Source organism: Anastrepha ludens, chromosome 5, assembly GCF_028408465.1.
Source record: "Anastrepha ludens isolate Willacy chromosome 5, idAnaLude1.1, whole genome shotgun sequence".
Lineage (NCBI taxonomy): Eukaryota > Metazoa > Arthropoda > Insecta > Diptera > Tephritidae > Anastrepha > Anastrepha ludens.
The window spans coordinates 40,863,076-40,881,587 of record NC_071501.1 but is presented as its reverse complement, the minus strand read 5'-3'; positions in this window follow the sequence as shown (position 1 = coordinate 40,881,587).

Genomic DNA, 18,512 nt, shown 5'->3' with positions numbered 1-18,512 from the left:
ATCGATAAACACTGGTCCTTGATGGAGCTTCATCGCCAAAAAATGAAGTAAGTTCATCCATACAATGTTGCTGAGTTAATCCACGTCGAAAGTTGTAAAAAATAATCGCACGAAAATGTTCACGATTTAATTCCATTTTTGGACCGAGACGAATCTTTTAAGTTACTTATGTTTAAGCCTTAAAGTGTATAACTCACAAATGTCATATACTGTTTCAGTTTACATTATGAGTGAATATTTGAGTATTTTAATATTCGTTGCGAATGCCATTAGGGTGATCCAACATTGCTTTTGGCATAATAACCTTATTTAAATATTTCAACCAAGAGATAAAATTGTTGTAAGCGAAATATATTTTTAATTAAATGTGTTTTCAAGCGAGTTATCGAAAAAATCCTTATAATGCGTATCGATTTTTTTATTTCATTTCATGTTTTATTAGTGTTTTTATACCCACTACAAAATCTTAGAGCTTATTTATTATGCATATATAATTGTTCTCGAGATCAAAAGCCTTAGAAGTAGTGAATTTACAAATTCAAAATTACGGCTTAGGTGTTTTTGTAGATACTCGTATAAAGTGTGTGCACTTATTCGTACAGGTGTGCAGGTGTTGGAAGGCTGTACTTGAGCCTTTACGAACCCTGCTAATAAAAGCTTTTAAAAACGATTTGTTTACAAATTTCCCATCAGAACTTACTAATTGGAGTATATGTCTGGTAGCCGGGATTGTATGATACTTGAAAAAATAAAAACCATTTATAAGAATTTTTACAAATGCCTGATTGGGACTTTCATGTATGAAAATGCACCAAACGATGGCTTTCTGCAGTAAGAGAACAGCTTTACATAAAAATTGTCATTTTATTGCCATTAGAAATGAAATTCGAAGGACCTAAATAATGAAAACCGTTGTTAATTTGCAGAACAATTCGTTTTTATAATGACACTTGCTCGAATGTTTACAATTAGATAATTTATTTAAACGAATAATAATAAGATAAAGCGTCAAAATCATTCCATCATTTCCATTTGCGTTACGAAGTGTCGAGCAACAGACGCAACCGGGAATGCAATATCTGTCATCGGCTGTACGAGCACATTGCTGACCACAAACCCCCACAAACCATGTTATAGCAGGATTTTTCATAGAGTTTTCGCTTCCGCATGTCAAAGTCTATTAGCAGTCCAGTGAAATATTTTGCCAGGGGTTAGAAGGCTCAGATCTTCTTTTATTCTTCACAAATCACAAGTGCAATCCTACCGAAGCTAGAGCAGTCCCACATAATATTTTTCACTTTTTTATCTCTTCGTCAATCGTACTCTGCAACGAAGAAACATCTGGTCAGACCTTGAAGACGCCGTATGTTGAGTCAGCTTGCAGTCAGTGGGTCAGTCGTCGATATACTGCGTTGTCGCTTTCATTTCATGTGTGACCATTCGAAAAAAAAATCGATTTTATTCACGAGAATTATTCAGAAAATATTCCGCTAACAACTCTTCGAACCGAACGTAAAAGATTGAAAATATTTTCTTTATTTTTATTTTCATAAGTTGACTGAAATTTACATGAAAATTTCAGTTTGTTGCAAGGCTTGCTGCTTTGAAAATTGTGTACAAAGTATTTTCGCTATAAACATTGTCAAGTGTGGCTTGCTATATACCACAAAATCAAGTTTCACGATGGTTGAGTATTCTTCATGCAATAATTTTTCAATAGTTTAGTAAAATCATAAGCAAGCGGCATGATTCGATTATTAATTAGAATTCTGGCATTATTTCGAAACCAAACGAAAATTAGCACAAATACTTTTTTCCTGTACGTAATATGGCTTTAGTAGAAACAGAAAACAGTCTCATTATCAATGGAATGAAATTTCTACCAGCAGCTGCTTCAGCTGACTTCATAGAAGGGCAAATCGAATCTCTAATAAGACCCATTGAAATCGCCATTACACTTGGTAACTCGGGTTATGGCTTAGCTGCTTTGGTAAACATAACGCAGGTATTCTATTACGGATCTATGATCACCTCAAGCATCTGATTATTTTGGCAGAGCAAGTCCTGTACGGGCTTCCATTGGCCGTCAATCATACTCGTATATGACGCTACCTATAGAGGCCGTCAAAGTCAAGGTGGAAAAATTCTTTGCTTTAATTCTCCAAGCAAATGCTCTAGCTTCTTTGTGGCTAGTATGAACTGGTAGTTTGCTGATACGTGGCTGGACAAGTGACATTTCCTTGGACATCCACGTACTAAAAATTGCACTTGCTAACGTAGAAAAGAAAAAAATAAAAGACGAACTCATTTTAAAATTTTTTCCTACAGGGTATTCACCATGCACTTGCTCATAAGTACATACATATACGTCCATAGATGAAGACCTATACATATACTCGTACATACTCATATAGAAATCTTGTTTCTTTCTCCACGGTTGAAGCTAAGCTGTTAACTTGCCAACAGAGATGCCACTAACGACAAAAATATCAGAATATCAAACAAATGAAAAAATATCCTATATTTAGAAAAGCCGAGTTCCTTTAAATAAAGGAATTCGAATAGTTGTTTTATTTAATAACAGTATATGAAATTATTGTCGGCTACAGTAGCCGAATAGGATGGTGTGTGACTACCATTCGGAAAAACGGAGAACGTAGGTTTGAATGTCCGTGAAAAACCAAAATTAAGACAAAGTTTTTTCTAATAGCGGTTGCCCCTCGGGGGGCAATGGCAAACCTACTAGTGTATTTCTGCCATTAAAAAGCTCTTCATAAAAAAATATCTGCCATTCGGAGTCGGCTGTAGGTTCCTCCATTTGTGAATCAACATCAAGACGCACACCACAAATAGGAGGAGTAGCTCAGCCAAACAGCCCAAAAGCGTATAAGCGCCATATATATAATATAAATTATTTGAAATTATTTACATAAAAAGTAAACCGTGTTTTGTATGCAACTTTAATAAGCTTAGACCGAGCTACAAATACGATTCTCCTTCCAAATGGCAGATCCGAAAGCAGAGAATGCGAGTATACCGCAAATTAGACAGGATACAACCTTGGTCAAAAAGTTCGCGAAATATAATCAGAAAATTCATAGTACAAGCTTATTCCGCAAAAGTGATTTTATGGCCTTCACAGTACTCCTCCTCTCGAAACATTTCTGGAACTTTATTTTCGGCATAGCCATCAGAGCCGTCTTCCATTACTTCTTTTGGCTGTTAAAACGTGATCCCCATTGTGGTGTTTTGAATCGATTAAATAAACAAAATTTATCTTAGGGAGCCATATCAGGTGAATTGGATGGCTGTTAAATGGCATTCGTTTCGTTCTTGGTCAAAAATTCACGGATGATAATGGCGCTATGTAGCGGTGCGTTATCATTGCGCAAAGTCCAGGAGTGGTTTTCCCACAAATCCTTTCATTTTTGACCAATTGCTTCCCGTTAACGTCCCATAATGCCCGAATAATAGTCCTTGTTAACAGTCTTACCTTCTGGCAAAATTCGTGGTGTATAATACCGTTGAAATCCATAAAAGCCGTGAATTCCGCTGTTTTGTGTTTTTTGTTCTTTGCTGGTAAACGACGTGGATTGTTTTTGGTTCATTTGGAGCTCTTCAGTAACTCGCCAGATATCTGGATTGCATGTCAAACTCATAAACCCACGTCTCTTCTCCATTAATAATGCGTTTGATGTTTGTTGGGTCGGACTCAGCCTTGGAAATCATTTCTTTGGCGATATCAACGGGATCTCTTTTGCCTTAAATTCAGGTTATTTGGAATCTTTGGGACTTTGCAGCAACACGGCTCAAGTTTAAATCATTAACTACAATGGCCTTAATGGACATTCTTATTTAGCAGACCAATTTTTTCTGCAGCTTGAAAAGTGAAAATTAACCAAACGTCACACAATAATTAACCAAAACACACCGCGGATCGTTTCGGTAGAGTAAGGTTAGTCGTAGGGGTTTTTGTTTTTATTAATATAAAGATTTATAAATCGGGTGGCGCACCTATGTCGCGCATGTGTAAATGCACTTAGTTTGAACCAGTTACATAAGTTTCCATTTGCACCCCAATGGCATGCATATTACTGATGATCGTTTGACGCAATCTAAAATCTAAATAAAAAAAATTAAATCTAAAATCTACCGCAATAAAAAATGTATCTTTGTATAAACCTAAAATGTGGTAACACAAGATATTTAAAGGTGTTAATTTGCTGACCACTGCTGAATTAAACGATTAGTCGCGAGAGTGCATTTGATCGAGCTACTCATACATTCTTAGCAGTTTTTCCCCCGTTGTTAATTCTTCGAAAATTGAACTAAAATGCACGTTCTATTTTGGAGTTTAAAGTTTTTGCTACTTTGCATTTTGGTCAATCAATCAAGGCAGCAATACCAACCAAAACAGTGTAACAACTCCACAGACGGCCTAGAAATAGGTTTTGTTCAAAGTGTATTTACCGTTGACCCTCAATGTGGCCCTGGCTATGTTTTGATAAACCATCGTTGTCACAAGAGCGCATAACTATAATTGGAAAATATGTGAATCTGTGTTTATATTGTATTGTAGTTAATATGAGTTTTCCGAGTTTGTTTATAATATTTGTGTTTTACGTGTGTATTAATAATTTTCTTGCCTATTTTAACCCAATCAGCACTTGGAATATAATTAAAACTTATTACTCAAAACGTTAAACCCGACAAAACAACGAAGCAGTGAAACGCAAGTTAAAATAGGCGTTCAGATATATTTGTTGAAATAATTAAGAGCTTAAATTATAAAATATATATGTACATACATACCTGTTATATAATAAACCAAACTATGATTTAACATTTTTAATAGTTTTTTCCTCGTACAAAGAGTTTGAATAATAAATCAGCAAAAGCTTGAATAAAATTCCTTGGTCGTTTATACTTTCTACTGTAGACGTGTTTATACGAGTAATTTTTATGCACGCATGCAACAGCATAAAGGGATCTAAAGCACCCGAGATACATATCGACCCATATGTGCAAAAGGTTCATAATGATGAGAGAAGTCAATTTAACATTAGAAAGTCTGAAACTTAGTACCATATATGTACCATATACCCATAATTCAATGATAAAAGGTTTGCTCAGTAAGCAGCTTTCTCGTCCTCTCTTGACAAATCGGCTCCCTTAGCAAGGCACTGGGTTGCTAGCTCCAGACATTTTGAGTAAAATGGAGGAAAAGTAAAATTTCATTTCATTTTCAAAATGGTCTGCTTACGAGCAACAACTGGCTAAAGAGTTTTCATCGGTATGCTTAGAACATATAAAGGGTTTCCAATAACAGATGTTACAGGTGAAAGGATTGCGCTATCGAGTGATGATTAACGATTTTTTATGACCGGAATAGGATGGTATTGATCTGGGCAACGTTTATTTTCAACAAGACGGCGCTACTTGCCATACCAGCATCGAAACCATTGATCTTTTACGGGAAAAGTTTCCGGACCGTGTTATCTCTAGAAGAGATGATCACAATTGGCCACCGAGATCTTGTGATTTAATACCATGTGACTTTTTTCTTTGGGGCCACGGGAAAGAGAAGGTCTACGCGAACAGCCCAGGGTCGTTTCAAGACCTCAAAGATGGAATTCGTGAGGCTATCGAGGACATAGGGCAGCCACTTTGCAATTCGATTATGGAAAATTTCGTGAAAAAGATATTGTCCTGTAAGCGTGGTCGTGGTGGTAATTTGCCTGATGTTATTTTCCACTATTAACAGCATACTTTCCTCTTTATGATGAAATAAACATTCGATCATTTATAATAAAAAATAGCACTTTTCGTTGAATATCAAAATAACACCTCTTATTGGAAAACTCTTTATTATTGTTATTGTTGCAAAGTCATACTTGATCAATTTTTCATTTGTTAGAATATGTACTATTTGAGAATGCCGCAGTTGATCTTTGTGGGTCTTCATTATTCTGATGAATTTTTTTGTCTTGCAGCTCTGCAATCGGAAGGCTGTTCTGCTAATTGAAACAAGAACTGTTTTCGTTGTATTTGTATTCCTGTCCCTTCTTTGTAAAGGATACAAGCATTTATAACAGCGAAATCTAAATTATTGAAATATATTTGGAGGGGCCATCTACGAGAGCTACAAGGTGAATTTCGAAATAAACAAGCCTGAGCTAAAATATAAATGATGGGAGCTTTGTTCTGATAACTTCGAGTTTATTTATTCAAAATAGTTCCCTCTGGCCTCGATACACGGTTTTGCGTGATTTAAAAGCTTTTTGAAAAAGTGTTTCAGGCCATTGACCGGAATATCCTTCAGGATGTCCGTACAAGCCTTTTGAATGGCTTCGACGGATGCAAAACATTTTCCTTTCATGGCCAAATGCAATTTTCTGAACGGGTAAAGGTCACAGGGAGCTATATGAGGTGAATACGGTGAGTGATTGATGGTTAAAATGCGATTTCTTGTCAAAAAATCAGTCACAAGAGTGGATCGATGAGATGGTGAATTATCATCCAACAAACGCTTCAAAACGTCAAAATAGAAAATTGCATTGACGGGTTGGCCCATTGGTACGAACTCCTTGTGGACAATTCCCTTGGAATCGTAAAAACATCGATATGATTTTTAAATCTGCAGCGCGCGAAATAAGAGCATAAACGATAAGGTTATGGCAAGACCGCTGGATTAACGAAACACGCGGCAGATGAACGACTACGCTAATAAAAGACGACACTACATCGTACAGCAGGAACTTCGGTGAAGTCAATTTTTATAAGAACCAAATGCTTTAAACGCGTTTCAAGAGATCTTCTGGGTGCTAAATCCGCTGAATATGGTGGTTGTTCGATGATATTTGCCAAGTTTTTGGTCTAACAAGTATTGGTCAATATGAGCTTTGTGAGACGGCATAACTTCCAAATAATATTCCGCATTCATTCCAGAACACCATGATAATCAAAGAAAACGAGTTGCATGACTTTTACTTTTGACCGATTTGACGTAGTTTTTTGGGTTTCGGCGCCGTTCAGCCGCCTGTTGACTGGTTGACTGATTCGTATGTCAAACTCATATACCCACGTCACATCATCCCTTATGATGCACTGGATAAACGTTGGGTCCGAATTCACTTGCTCAAGAATGTCTTCAGCCACCTTCTTCCGATGAATTTTTTTAAAGAAATTCAACTCTCTTGAAACGAGTCGAGCCGCCACAAGTCTCCTGCCCAATTGATGGGCAACATGTAAAATGTTGCGAATTGAATCGTGAGACACGTTTCTGATAAAGTATACTCGCCATAGGCTTTCTGCAACATTTTAAACGATTCGGCACAGGAAATCCCGTTCAAAACACAAAGTTCAAGAGAAGTTTTTTGTTATTTAGATATTTTTATCCATAGTGAAAATCGCAGAGCATACCCGCCAATCATAATAAATTTCAGTTAATCAAAATAAAAAATAATAAAAATATTTTATAATTTATGCAAATGCAATTCATTTAATATCTCGAAACAAGAAATATATGACTTAGACAACTTTCATAATTTGAAATTGAGACCACTTTCATATAAAATTTTATTCTGTATGAATTTAGAGAAATTTTACTTGCTTAAAAAGTACCGTTATGTGGGAGGTTGGCATGGTTATTGATCGATTTTGCCAATTTTTAGTAGAAACTTACCTTTCATCAAGGGCTACATCCTAACTGAGCTTCGTAAAATTATACATATAATACAATATATACGCGGAGGATGGTTCCATGTGTAGAAGTCCACGCAAGTGGGGAAAGTTATTGGTCGCCATTCACTTGGAGGTGGCCAGGACGATTCTTCTACATATGGTTCAAGCAGCTCACAACGTCCGGGATTAGCCCACGTATCCTCTGGTTAGCTTCCGAACACCCGATCGGGAGTGAGCTAACGTGAGAAGGCGAAGCATCCCAGTATAGCTGGTTGTGCGCTGGGTTTGGGACCCGCCACTTAAAAAGCCCCCCCAATGAAAACAGCAACAAAGCCTCGGATGAGAACTTCCAACACTGATGACGACCCCTGCAAACGAAATAAGGAATACGATTTGAGGGCATGCACCTGGAATGTCCGGTCCCTTAATGGGGAAGGTGCCTCTGCCCGGCTGGTTGATGTCCTCGTGAGAGTAAAGGCTGACATTACTGCCATCCAAGAGATGCGATGGACGGGGCAAGGTAAGAAAAACATAGGACCTTGCGACGTCTACTACAGCTGCCATGTAAAGGAGCGCAAATTCGGTGTCGGATTTGTTGTGGGAGAGAGACTTCGTCGCCAAGTACTGTCTTGCAATAATCCGCATCAAAGCGCGATTTTTTAACATCTCGCTAATTTGCGCCCACGCCCCGACGGAAGGGAAGGACGATGCGACCAAGGATTCCTTTTATGAGCGCTTGGAACGTTCCTATGAGCGCTGCCCCCGCCACGACATAAAAATCGTGCTTGGCGACTTCAACGCCAGGGTGGGCAAGGAGGGAATTTTTGGTCCCACAGTCGGAAAATTCAGCCTGCACAACGAAACATCCGGTAACGGACAGAGGCTGATTGACTTCGCCGGGGCCCGAAACATGGTAGTCTGTAGCACCAGATTCCAGCATAAAAAGATACACCAAGCTACCTGGCTGTCTCCTGATCGAAAAACGCGAAACCAGATCGATCATGTTGTGATAGATGGAAGACACGCTTCTAGTGTATTAGATGTACGTACGATCCGAGGAGCCAACATCGACTCGGATCATTACCTTGTTGCAGCCAAACTGCGCACACGCCTCTGTGCAGCAAAAAACGTACATCTACCTACGCAAAGAATGTTCGACATCGAAAAGCTGCAATCACAACAGACTGCCAGAAGATTCGCCACTCGACTCTCACTCCTGCTCTCGGAGAGCACTGCCCAACACACCGGCATGCGCGAGCAATGGAGCAACATTTCTCGTTCCCTATGTACCGCCGCCGAAGAAGAAATCGGATTCCGGCGAGCCCGAAAAAAGAATTGGTACGACGAGGAATATCATGCTGCCGCCGAAAGAAAAGATGCCGCCTATAGAGCCACGCTGCGATCGGGCGCAACGCGAGCCATGTGGGATCGGTACAGAGAGCTGAAAAAGGAAGAGAGACGTATTATCCGACAGAAGAAACGAGAGGCCGAAATACGTGAGCGCGAGGAGCTTGAGATGCCGGCCAATAGGAACGACGCCCGAAAATTCTACCAGAAAGTTCGGCGGCTTACAGACTGCCGGGTGAGCTATTCAAACATGGCGGCGAGGAGCTGGTAAGGTGCATGCATCAGCTCCTATGCAAAATATGGTCGGATGAAAGCATGCCTGCCGATTGGAATTTAAGTGTGCTCTGCCCAATCCATAAGAAGGGCGATCCTGCAATTTGTGCCAATTACCGCGGGATTAGTCTTCTAAATATCGCCTATAAGGTTCTAGCGAGCGTATTGTGTGAAAGGCTGAAGCACACCGTCAACCAACTGATTGGATCTTATCAGTGTGGCTTCAGACCTGGAAAGTCTACCATCGACCAAATATTCACAATACGCCAAATCTTGGAAAATACCCATGAAAGGAGAATCGACACACACCATCTTTTCGTCGACTTCAAAGCTGCATTCGACAGTACGGAAAGGAGTTACCTGTATGCCGCGATGTCTGAATTTGGTATCCCCGCAAAACTAATACGGCTATGTAAGATGACGTTGCTCAACACCAGCAGCGCCGTCAGAATTGGGAAGGACAGGGTGACTCGCTGTCGTGTGACTTCTTTAACCTGATGTTGGAGAGCATCGTACGAGCCGCAGAACTTAATCGCTTAGGCACAATATTTTATAAGAGCGTACAATTGTTGGCGTATGCCGATGATATCGACATTATCGGCCTTAACAACCGCGCTGTTAGTTCTGCCTTCTCCAAACTGGATAAAGAGGCAAAGCGAATGGGTTTGGTGGTGAACGAGGACAAAACGAAGTACCTCCTGTCTTCAAACAAACAGTCGGCGCACTCGCGTATCGGCACCCACGTTACTGTAGACAGTTACAATATAATTTCGAGGTTGTAAAAGACTTCGTTTATTTAGGAACCAGCATTAACACCGATAACAATGTCAGCCTTGAAATCCAACGTACAATCTCTCTTGCCAACAAGTGCTACTTTGGACTAAGTAGGCAACTGAACAGTAAAGTACTCTACAAGGCTCTCATCATGCCCAACCTATCGTATGACGCAGAAGGACGATGACAACATCCAATGAAGCGTGCCTTGGAATGTTTCAAAGAAGGATTCTGCGGAAGATTTTTGGACCTTTGCACGTTGGCAACGGCGAATATCGCAGACGATGGAACGATGAGTTGTATGAGCTTTACGGCGACATAGACATAGCGCAGCGAATAAAGATCCAGCGGCTTCGTTGGCTGGGTCATGTCGTCCGAATGGATACAAACGCTCCGGCTTTGAAAGTATTCGATGCGGTACCAGCTGGTGGTAGCAGAGGAAGAGGAAGGCCTCCTCTGCGTTGGAAAGATCAGGTGGAGAGGGACTTGGCTTCACTTGGTGTGTCCAATTGGCGCCGGTTAGCACGAGAAAGAAACGACTGGCGCGCTTTGTTAAGCTCGGCCAAAATCGCGTAAGCGGTTATCGCGCCAATTAAGAAGAAGAATATATACGCACATTTTTTCTGGAGTTACATACTGTAGCAGCAGGCGGACGGGAGAAAGTTTAGACTTAATATATAAAAAGTGGATTCGGGTTTTGTCTGATCTCAGTAATATTTCGATCGGATATAAATGAGTTGGGGTGCATTAGTGCTGAGTTTGGGCGAGCTTTATTAAGTTGTTACCGAAATACACTCTCTGCCAATGTATTCCGAATTTGTGTGTTGGAGTACATTTGCGAATATTTTTTTGTGAATATTCGTTTAAGAATTATACTTTCCTTACAAATCGTGTTCAAGTCCTTGTACAAGGCGACGTAAAATTAATCGGGAAATTTATAGTTTTGGCAATTATATTTGACATTTGTGAATTAGACAGCTGCAGTAGACAAACAAACAAGCACGTAAAGGTTAAAGAAAAAATCATTTTTATATTTGAAAAAATTATAAATCTTACGATAGGGTGATTAATTTTGTGCCATTTTGCATATGAATATGTGTGTGTGTATTTCGGTATGTGCCAACCCACCGAAGATGCCAGTCTATTAAATTGTTAAGTTAAACATACATACACACATATCTAAAGAGCTCTCTGCTCGTGAAACTATGAATATTAATCTTCAAATACTTAAGGCTAATCAATAAAGACATTGAGAAGCTAATTAGTCGATGTCTGTCCTATGGGCCAGAGATGAGGGAACCACCGCAATAGCTTTGTGTTGAATACATTGTGGGTGGAAGTGGCAAATGAATAAAAAACCACACGTATGCAAATTTTATAATATTTAAATTTAATATTTATTTCCATGTATGAAACTGGTTGGCAAAATCATTCACTTCTTTTTACATTTAAAATACTGAATTTATTTACATACATGCAAATTAAAATTCCTCAATAATAAAGCGGCGAAAAATATATGAAATTTCTTTCTAAATTATAAATTGCGCTTGAATACAACAGCAATATTTCTACCTTAGAGTTGGGCATTTCCCCCCGTTTGCTCCACCTTCAAAATAAAATAGCACTGGTTGCGCCTTCTGAATTCGCTGTGTCTTCAGAGCCCTTGAATAGACAAGCAAAAGAAAAGACAATTACTTGTTTGTGAAGAGCTAGAGTAGGCGAAAGCAGGAGAAACCACCAAACACAAGAAATTATACACACACACACATACATTCTTTCTTGCCACAGCGTCTTACGCATAAAAACGCAAAAAAAAAAGAATTGCATTTGGAGACTTTATATTCATTTATGCTTTCAAAATTTAACACTTTGTTAAGTTTAAATCTGACAAATATTACCAAGCCATTTCTGAATTTTCACCATCATGTCACTCCTCCTCTTTCTGTTTATTTTGTTCGTTTGTTCTCTATTGACAACCGACCTGATGCCAGACTTATCAAAAGTAACTGTTTTAGGAGAGCGCTACCATCAGTACTCAATTCGTCTTGGGTGTGGACTATATTAATTTTTTTCGTATATCACCAATACAATCTCAGTTTTTTCGTAAACTAACCGCAGGCATGACCCCGGTTACGACAGCCAATCAGCAGATTCCTTCAAAACCGCTGAGAACGGGTTAACGGTCTAATCTTAGTCACACCTCCGCATTCTGTACATCGTGAATTTTGCCATCATTTGCAAAAAAACAATATTCAATTATCACAAATCGACTTCAGATTCAAACTTTTCTCCGATAAAAACAATGATGGGCTTTAAATTCGCATCAAAATTGTTCATTAGAGGGTTATTATTATTACATCTTAGCTCCGCATTAATTAAGCGTGCAACCGAATGTAAATCACCGCTAAAAAAAAACATCCAATCAACTAAATGAGACAAAAGCTATTATTGTAACTATTCATCAGTGTATCGTAAAAATTTTCTAAACAAGTTACAATCTAACATAGCTTTTAATTGCGAAATCAACAAACAAATTTTCCAAATCAACATGATTCAAGATATTTTTCAATATCATATTTTTTGTTTTTCTTAAATAACTTTTGTTGCCATAAGTCCGCCTTTATTATATTTTATTTTATCTGTTGAAAATATTTTACTACTAGGCAGCATTTGAGCACACACCAAACTCAGTTTCATTGTGGCAGCTGCATATACTCGTACGAGTACAAGTATGTATATACGAGTATGTACGAGGTGTGTTCAAAAAGTATAGCGAATTTGTGTTTTTTGAAAAATTATTTATTTATTCATTAATAATATCTATTTTGTCGCCTTCAAGGTAATTCCCATGAGATATTATGCACTTGTACCAATGTTTTTTGCAATCTTCGAAGCACTTCAAAAAATCATTTTGTTTTATCTTGTTCAGCTCCTCCTTCGATGCCGTCTTTATCTCGTCAATCGTAGAGTAGCGCCATCCTTTCATCGGCCTCTTCAGTTTCGAGAACAAGAAAAAGTCAGAGGGGGCCAGATCTGGGGAATACGGTGGCTGTGGCATCATTAGAGAGTTGTTTTTGGCCAAAAAGTCGCGCACAAGCAACGATGTGTGAGCAGGGGCGTTATCGTGATGCAAGAGCCAATTCTTGTTCTCCCACAAATCCGGGCGTTTCTGGCGGATTTCTTCGTGCAAATTGCGCATAACTTGCAGATAATATTCCCTATTGACCGTTTTCCCCCCTCGGCAAGAACTCATGATGCACAACGCCCCTGCAATCGAAGAAAACGGTAAGCAAAATTTTTACATTCGACCGAACTTGGCGCGCTTTTTTCGGTCTTGGCTCGTGCGGCAGCTTCCATTAAAATGACTGAGCTTTGGTATCCACGTCATGACCATAAACCCATGATTCGTCACCAGTTATGACCCTCTGGAGTTAATTTGGTTCGTCGCAGCAATGCTTATGCGATGCTGCTTTTGGTTGAAATTGCTTTTGGTACGAATTTTGCGGCCACCCGTCTCATGCCCAAATCATTGAAAAAAATCGAATGGCACGAGCCAATCGATATGCCTAGGTCCTCAGCAACTTCTCTAACGGTGATTGGCCAATACCATTTTCTTCATTTCATGCTCGGGCGTGGGGCACGCTTTTCGTCGTTCACATCTTCTCGGCCTTCTGAGAACATTTTGTATCACCGATAAACGTTGCTTCTCCGTATGACACAGTCAACATTCGGAATGCATCCGCGTTTTGGTTTTTCACACAAAATTTGATACAGGATCTTTGATCCATCTTTTTGAATAGGTAAAAATCGAAGGCGAGCCGAAGCACGTGCAAGCAAAGCAGCTGTCAACAATTAACTGAACATTCAAAATTACCGAACTCGTCGGCATAAGTGAGAGGCATGAGTACAAACATATCGCCAGAAAAAAATTGAAATTCTATTATACGTAACCTGCGAAAATTCAAAATTCGCGATACTTTTTGAGCACACCTCGTATGTATGTATTTAATATCAGTATTAATCATAACGTAATTTATAGGCAGTTGTGATAGTGAACTATTCTTAGTATCTCAACGAAAACAGGGCTAGCATGTTCGTGCCTACTTGCCCGGCGGAACTGCCGTCAAATTCCCTCCTTATCTAACTTCTATTTGTTTCATAACCTCGTACATTTGCAGCCATTGTTGTATGTTTAAAACTGCACTCTCAATTCGGAATTCAGCATCTCGCCTACAATTCTATCCAGTTTCAGGTCTTTACCAGCCGCTGAATTTATTTTGACCCTCTCATTTTCGAAACGTGTGCTTGGAACAACACGTGCTTTGGGTTCTTCTAAAAGTTGCATACTGGACACATGTTGTTGTTGTCATGTCCATCCAGCGGAGATAGCTTTTGCACCCCTTATTTCCGGTCAGGAATTGGTTTAGGGGAAAATGTTCTTGTTGTTTTCTCACCACTCTTTCTTCTTGTCCAGAATATCGTTGCTTCATCCGTGAGAATAGTGAATAAAAGCAAGAATTGCAGAAACAAGATTGCGACCATCAGTTGTATGAAAGTGATGTGAAAATGCGAACAAAAATGTTAGAAGATAAAGAAATTACACCAACAACACACAAATAAACTGCACAAATACGACGTCATACACACAGTGATTCTGTCAAACTCGCGGAGGGCAAAGTAGCGGTACTACGATCAGCGCCATCTTATTATCTCCATCGTGGAATTAAAGCCTACCATGCTCTCTCGTGCGCTACACTGTCCGAGAGGAAATTAAATGCGCTAATGTGTCTTATGGCACGATTTACAGAATGCAAACAGACCGTTAAATGGCTATCAGCATTTTGAAGGAATCACCTGATTGGCTGAAGTAACAGGCTTTTAACAGCGGCTGTTGTGTTGGTGATATGCGAAATAAATCAACGCAGCCTACGCTGTTACTTCGTTGATATCTGAACAGCGAGTGATTGGAAGAGTGTGTGAATACGCGTAAAATAAGCAGGCAGAATTCTGCTGTCGAGTCCTCGGTGATGTAGCCGCGCGAAGTTGCTCTCACAATTTTCCTTCGGATGCCCAAACTGCTAGTCTATCATCCTAGGCTAAAGGCATATAATATGTAAACGTAAGAATACATGCATTTGCAAGTCTTCATTTTCAGTAAATGTGCCCATATCGGAGCTCCATGCAACAGAAATGAACTGACCACGATTGATAATAGAAACCTTTTGGCCAATCTTGGACCGTCAACATCAAAAATCTTTCTCGATGGTGAGCTTGAGATGCCTTTTGCGTAGATATTTCGCGTGTTTTCGGAAGCTTAGTCTATCATCAACAACCACACTTAGGTATTTTATGTACCGACTCGGCTTTATGATAGCATTTCCAAATTTAAAGGCTACCATCTATGGCTTCTTCCAACTAAAAACTAAAACTGTGTCCGTCTGCTAACGAAACACCATCATCCAGTTTTTTTCACGCTGTAAGTATTACATTGTACATAACAACCCATAATATTGGGTCTAATACAGATCCTTGTGGTATACCCGCCATAACTATACATTTCTTCGCGCCAAATTTGGTATTGTACATTCTATAAAGAGAGTTAACCTTGCTGAGATTACTTTTTCCATATGTTTTCCCATAGTATCTAGAAGATGGATAAAGCCATAATGGTTCTGTTTTCCTGGTAGCTTTCTCGGCTTCGGCAGAAGTATTGGTTTCTGAGTCTTTCAGTGATGGTAGTCCAAAAATATTTTTCTATATGAAGAGGTTTAGTGGTTCCGTTGATGATAAAATTTATTCGTAAGATGTTGAGAGTGAACCATTGCCCAAAAGAGTTCTGTTTATACAATAATACCGCAATAATTTTCATATATTTTCTGAGTGAAATGAGAAAGAAATGAAAAATAAATTTTGAAGGAAAACGTGAAACGACAAAATTAAATTTACCATAAAAAACAAATTCGAATTTACAACATTCAAAAATCCAGCTGATTTACTTTCAGAAAAAGTCGTCTAGTGTATTTTTTTGTTATTACAAAGCAAACTTTGTAGTATTTCTGAAGGCCATTTGATCTATCCTAATTTGTACTACATTTTTTGGAATAACCGGACATGCATCACATCTTGGCTTTCTAGTCATGGCTAGCTAGTCTAGTTATAAGACGCAGATCAATGTCTATAACTGTAAGAAATAGTCCACAGTTGTTAAATCACGTGACCTCGGCATCCAGTTTCCAGGACTATATTCTTCAACCAAAACCTCTTCTCAATAGAGTGTGGCCTATTGCGCCATCTTGATGAAACCAAACGCAACTGATTAGTAATGGCATGGGGCCCAAAAAAGTAATGAATCATCTGCCTGTAGCATTGGCCTTATATTCAGTTTGAAAATAGAATGTTACGAAACAGAGTTCCCTTATCTCCCTTTCAGCTTTCAGGAGTCTCATGAAGATTACTCTCACTCCATATACTGTAATTTTGACTCCTTTGAAGCGGGTAAGGTATTTAAACTTTTTTTATATTTTTCTTTTTCTTTAATAAATGCGTAATATCTCAAGAATATTGAGTCAATGGTCATTAGAGTTTGACGAGAATTTGAGTTATCGATTAGCCACCAGGAGACAGCACCCGCCACAGGTAATTATTTGGGCCGCAGATGCGCGCTCTCCAATCGTTTTCATCGAGCCTGGCGTCAAGGTAAATGCGAAATATTATCGTGAAAGTATTCTGGAGGTTGCTTTGAAGCCGTGGGCGTTTGAACATGGACGTTTGAACAGGACTTGGCGCCGTCTCACAAAGCTCGAGTGAGCCAAGAATGGCTAAAAAACTACATTCCGAACTTCATAACGTCCACATAACCGCTCTCAAATTCACAAGGCGCGAATCCGATGTATTATTTTTTTTGTCCCATTTTGGAGAACAAGGTGCGAACTGAAAGATTCACCAGTCTCGAGGCGCTGAAAAAGCCATTGTCCGCGAGTGGGCCAAAATACCTATAAGTCAGATTCGGGCAGCTTGCAATTCGTTTCCCAACAATCTCAAGGCCATAGTCAAGGCAAAAGGTGGTCATATCGAGCAAAATTAAATTGATTCTTAATTTGTTTATTATTTTCGCACATTTTTTGACTTTGAATTGAATAAAAGTAATTTTTCAAACTAAATTTATGGCCTTTTTAATTCGTTACACTTCGAGTGTCGGACCCTGTATTACATATCCTTGTATTACTTATGCAAATAATTAATTTAAAACAAATATAATATTTACTTTTTCAGATTTGGGCTTAAAAACGCTGGAATTCTTAATCACCAGGTATTCTTACAGAGCTCTTAAGTTTGAATGAAAGATGGCAGAAAGCAAAATAATTCTTATACTCGTAGGGTTAGTATTTTCTGAATATTACGCATCCACTATACAAAACTTTATATTGTTTATATTTTCAATTCGAGCCGCTTGCACAGTCGGAAGAAAAGAAATTCTCGTTTCCCACGCACTTATTTGGGTGATGAACTCCGTAGGAAAATTGTTATAAAGAATCATATTAAAATTCTCCTGCGATTATGACTAAATGACCTCCATACGATGGAGAAAGTCGGCCAGTTGTTAGGAATGAATAAATGAAAAGAAAAATTCCACAACTACTTATAGAACACACGGACAAAGAAAACTGAAGACTGAAGCCCGGAATGCGAACTGGGCAAACAACAAAAAAGCTATGTTGCAATTCATCTCACCTGGGTAGGGGCCGACGCTGTAATGGCTTTAATGGACAAACATTTAAAATATGCTCAGGCTCCTGTTTTTAGTAAAATATATGATTTGTATTTATTATTATTGTTATTAAGGTTGTATTCCTAAGTTCAAACCGTGATAATAAAATAAACTTGAGGTTATGTGTTAAAACAAAAAAAATAAAAAATAAATAAATTATTAGTATGGGATTAAGAGGTGTCGCTGCTGATACTATTTTAGTGTTCGCTCTAGTAATATACTGGTGATTTGAAAGTGTATGTGTGAGGTCTCGATCGCAGTAGTTGACATTCGTTTGAAGCGTAAATATCCTCTTTTATCGGACGTCAAAAATGTCTACGTTCGTCCCGAAACAACAGAATTTGCGGAAAGTAATGCTTCATTATTACCTTTTAAAGTGCAGCTGAAAAGTGGATATGGATATGGATCAATATTTATGGTCATCACGCACCATCAAACACAACTTGTAAAGAGTGGCAATTTGGACGCTTCCAAAGTGGCAATTTCGGCGTGCTTTAGAACTTTTCCATTTCCAAGTCATAAAATTTTTTTCCGTTTTTCAACTCCATTGTTTTCTATTTATTTTTCCTTCGACGTTTATAATGTATTTACATACATATGTATTTTTCAATGATATTTTTATTTCTATTTTCTTATAGTTTTATGAGCAGTCTTATCGTAAATTTTT